The sequence below is a fragment of the Gopherus evgoodei genome, chromosome 11, assembly GCF_007399415.2.
Source record: "Gopherus evgoodei ecotype Sinaloan lineage chromosome 11, rGopEvg1_v1.p, whole genome shotgun sequence".
In the NCBI taxonomy this organism is placed as follows: domain Eukaryota; kingdom Metazoa; phylum Chordata; order Testudines; family Testudinidae; genus Gopherus; species Gopherus evgoodei.
In genome coordinates, this window is record NC_044332.1 from 80,113,572 (window position 1) to 80,118,840 (window position 5,269).

Here is a 5,269-nt window from a genome sequence, read left to right on the forward strand (position 1 = left end):
AGTCATCCCTGCTGGGGCCTCATTGAAACTGTTCGAACTGGGCCCCGGACTTCCTAAAGCCTGTCTTGTTCCCCATGTTTATCCCCTCCCACCCCATTCCTCACGCCGTCTTGTCGACTGCTGCAAATGGGCCATTTTTATTACCAGGACAAAATGTTTTTTCCTCTCCGGCTGGTAACACTGCTCTACAGCCAAAATGCTTCTGAAATAAATGTGGTCCAACTTTACTAATTCTGGGTCACTGAGAACGAAAATGATGCTTAAAATTGTTGATTGGCTCTAGTTTTCAAGATATGCTATTGGGTCAGTATATACGACCCTTAACTTGGGAATGGTGGAGGATAAGTGAGTAATAAAGGGAAGGGATCTCAATTTAAACCAGAAATGACTAAAATACATCTTTGACTGGATCTATGAATAAATCTCTGACTGGGTTTGGACAGTACTTGCTTTTTAGGCAAAACAATGAATGCTGCAATCTGAAGCTCGTATTGCGTCATACATGATATGAATTGCATCATGTTATTCCTAGAAGTCATGGATGATGCAATCATAACGAAGCTTACATCACTCTGCTGAACAAATTGCCCTATATCAGCTCTAGAAATCATACAGTGTCGCTCTCTTATTTGTCAGTGTTTGATTTTGCAAAGGGACACATTTCTGTTTAGCCAAAGTGAGCAGAGATGCCTCGTACTTGTGTGAACAGTGCGGATAACTTCTGCTATGTTTGTGGTGAAGTGACTTTTGCATCACAAAAGTGCAGTATAACCACTCTGGTTAAGAAAGCCTATCACCTTTATTTTGGCTGCAAAATTGGAGATCAGAACAAGAGGTGGGCCCCACACATATGCTGCAACACTTGTGCAACAAATCTTGGCCAGTGGTTGAACAGGAAAAGGAAATCTATGCCTTTTGCAGTGCCAATGATTTGGAGAGAGCCAACAGATCATACCAGCAATTGTTACTTCTGCATGGTGCCTCCAGTTGGGAAAGGTGTGTCAAAGAAGAAAAAGTGGACTGTGCATTATCCAAACATTCCATCAGCTATACGCCCAGTACCCCATGGAGATGGACTGCCGGTTCCTGATGCACCAGAATCATTCTCACTGGAGTCAGATGAGGAAGAGGAAGAGGATGAAACTTCTGGTCCTGAACCATCAATGTCACAGGACCCACATTTTCTCCCATCCTCTTCCTCTGAACCACACCTCATAACACAAGGTGAACTGAATGACCTTGTCAGGGATTTGGAACTACCCAAGAGTAAGGCAGAGCTGTTGGGCTCCAGACTACAGCAGTGGAATCTCCTGGCAGGCTATCAGGGCAAATGGAGCCCATCAATGCTTGCAGACTATTGCTGGACAGTGACAAGAGATGCTCCATTTAATGAATACAAGAGACAAGCCAAGAAGTGCCGAGTAGACACTGAATAGGACTAAACTATGTACATAATAGTTTTTTGCCTTTTGTTTCATAATAAATGTTATTTATATAACCCTTTTCCTGATTTTTAAAGTGTTCCATAAACAGGACAGGTGAAATCTTATCATGTAAAGCAACCATAAACACATGAAAAGACCTAGGTTTACAATTTATGATTAAAACTCTACTATCTACACAATAGACATAGACATAAAATGTAAAAACTGAAATATCTTAGAAACAGTAGCCAATCAGTTGTTTTAATTGTCATATTTGAATTCAGCACATCAAAACACATAATAAATATCACATTTTATCTCTGAAGCAGACGACTTCTCAAAAATTGTAGACCAGTGTAATAGCTCCCTTAACTGATCTCTCTCCTTAGCCTGTGTAGGGTAACACCCACTGTTTCCTGTTCTCTGGGTATATATGTATCTTCCTACTTAATAGACGCCAATCCACAGCCGAGCTTTCTGGCTTCGCCTGTAAAGTTCTGAGTCCTGCATGGACGTGTCACTTGCTCAGGTGACTCCAAACTCCATCTTGTAGCTGGCAATCTACATGGGGGGAGAGGGGGGGTTCCACTCAGAAGAGAGAAACCGTATAACGTCCTGGGAGACCCTCCATTTCGTCTTCAGCGGGCTCAGGAGAGCCTCTGCACCCCCAGAGGTTACCTGAGAGACACTGGAACAAAGGACATGCTAAGGCTTGGAGGGGGCATCTCCAGGAGGTGGAGGGGCCTGACCCAGGAGAGAGTGGACCCCTGAGAGGGGCTGTCGCACTGAAAGGGGGCAACCCTCCCCGGAATGCATGGGGCCATGAGTGGGCCCGACCACTGAGTCCATGACAGGTGGCAGGCAGGACACCCTGTGCGGATCTGGGACCCCATGTGTAGGGCCGGTAGCAGAGCCCCGGGCGTGGTGCTGGGACCCTGCATGTGAGCCTGGGAGCAGAGCCCTGGGCTTGGGGCCAGCAGCTCAGACCTTGCTGGGGGGGCAGAAGCATAGCCTCAGGCATGGGGCAGGGACCCCACATGCAGAGCTGGGAGCAGAGCCCTGCATAAAACTCGGGGGTGCTGCAGCAGCCCCGCACCCTTAGTTCCTGTGCCTATGGGGGCTGAAGCTCAAGCGATAATCGTCCGAATGAAGGCGTGTGTCCAGTGTTGCTGTACTACACGAGTGCACCACATGAGGGCTGAACACTAACGCCACCCTGTGACGTTCGGAGTGTGATCTAATATCCCGCTGAAACATGACAGGGCCAGAAAGAGTTAATTACCCCCCAGACTGACCTGCCCCAGGGCCGAGCTTTAGAGCCTGGTTAGGAAGATCTGTCAATGAACAGAGCTGGGAAATGCAGCCGCACTGGTAGAGGTAGAAGGGGAGGTGTTTGCTCAGGGCTTGGGATAGCAGCAAACAAGGCTTGTCTATCGCTATAGCCAGGGCTGGCTCCAGGCACCAGCTAAAGAAGCAGATGCTTGGGGCAGCCAATACCAAGGGGCAGCATTCTGGCCACTATTGGGACGGCAGGTCCTGGTCTTTGGCAGCAATTTGGTGGCAGGTCCCTCAGTCCCTCTCAGAGTGAAGGACCAGCTGCCGAATTGCCGCTGAAGAGTGGAGCAGCGCAATTGCACGGCTGCAGAATCAGTTGGGGCGGCAGAAAACCTGGAGCCGGCCCTGGCTAGAGCTCTGATTCAAAGATCGAAAAGGGAATATTAGTATTTAGGAAGATGCTTGAGTGAAATAGTATTATTGTCTCTGTGTCTCTCTGAAGATTGTGCTGACCTGTATCTGAACTGTTTAAGGGATAAATTACCCTGGGCTAATTGCCAGGATGTTTGGGAGAAGGAGAGTTCAGCCGATTGTTTTCTCAGGCCACAAGGCTGCTGGAAATGTATAAGAACCCTGGGACACGATCCTGCTTCATCTCAGACCTGCTTTGGGTTTCAAGAGGGGGAAACCTTAAGCCACAAGGACTGAGATCCCCAGTCACTGACTGGAGCCACCCTGAATAAGGACATTGGACTGTTACCTCTGGACTATTTCTGAAAGGACTTTTGGCAACTACAAGCTCATCTCTGCTGTGTCTGAACCTCAAGAATTGAATTCAAGTCTGTCTGTAGATTGATCTTTCAACCAACTCTCTCTCTCTTTTCTTTTCTAATAAATTTTAGTTTAGTTAATAAGAACTGGCTGTAACGTGTATTTGGGATAAGATCTAAGTTATCATTGGGCCTGGGTATGTGGCTGATCCTTGGGGGTTGGACGAACCTTTTCTGTTATATGATGAGATAAGATTTTGAGGAATCATCATCATCTTTGCCATGTGTGTCTGGCTGGAGGCCTGAGGCTGAGCACTGGAAGGGAACTGCGGGGTTTGGATTCTGAGTAGCCAGTGAGGTGCTAGAGGAGCTGTTTGGGGCTGTTGGTAAATTGAAATATTGGAAGATCCACCAGCTTCTGGGGTTTGTCTGCCCCGGTCTGTTTGCAGCTCACCCTGACTGAGTGACCTCAGCTGGCTCCCATGGGCAGCACCATAACACACACGCAGCTTCACAACGATATGAAACACCAGGATTAATGCTTGGTGAGGCACTGGGGATCCTCGCTGGTACGCGGCTGCCCAGGCAGGGGCCAGTGTAACGACACTTTGAGCGCTGTCTGGCTCTGAGGGCAAATAAACATGGTGGAATCAACCAAAGGGGGATCCCCATTGACACAGAAAAGGTCCAGGGGATGGGCAGCCCCCAGCTGAGGTCACCTGCCTCTTGAAACAAGGTCATTGAACTTTGGATGATACAAGCAAGGAGAGAAGCCGTCTCTGGCCTCCATCACAAGACAGACACAAGGGAACCGAACTCTTGTGAGCTGAGAAATCTGGGTCCTGCAGCCAAGGGCTGTGTGTGTTGAGGAAGAGACTGAGGGAAAAGTCAGGGTTGGCAGGAGAGAAACCATCAGGAATGAAGCCTGTATCTTGCTACATGACGTTTTAGACTTTTAGAAGCGTTTGCTTCACTTTGTTTTGTTTTACTTGTAAGTCTTTCTAGTGTCCCTCCTTACACTTGAACATACTCCTGTGTCTACTTTGTTAATACATTTATTTTGTTTTCCCGTGAGCCGGCGCAGTGCCGGGCGTGAGGGGCCGGGCGTGAGGGGCCGGGTGTTTTCAGGCCAGGGCAGTCACTGGGCCGGGTTGTGCGTTTGTGTCTCTAAAGGAACAAGGGACCCCGGGGGGTTCTCTGGACCTTGCCGAGCTCCCAGGTGGAGAAAGCTGGGGACCGGGCGTGTGTTGGGGTCACCCAGGCTGGGCCTGGCCCACGGCTGGAGCGACACACATTCACTGGGGCCGGGTGTGCCCTGCGTGCTGCCAGGCTGGCTGTGAGCGGCCTTGGCAGGGAGCTACAACAGCAAAGTGTCGTGAGGCAGCCGGGGGGGGTCACAAGGCAGGCGGTGACACCTCCCCCTCATCTGGATGGCACCGCGATTGGACTGTGACTGGGCCACCAAACTGAGGTCTTGCCCCAACTGTTCAGGTGGCCCGTCACTGGGCACGTCTCAGGATCCCCAAATGCAAACGAGCCCCCGTGGTCCCAGACTGACCAGGAATTGATTGACGGACCCAGTGGTGAGTTGCATGGGGATTTTCGGAGAAAAGCTCCAGTTATCGGCAATCCGCCCCACCATCTCCTGGCATCATGGGACCCGGCTCGCTGCAGCTTTGAGGGACTCGCCTGGATTAGAGGTCGGGAAGAGGAAGTTCAACTGGCTGGATTTAAACCCCTGGTAAGAGAAATTCAGAGAATTTGAAGCCGTTGTGGGTGATGCCAAGCAGTGACGGAGGC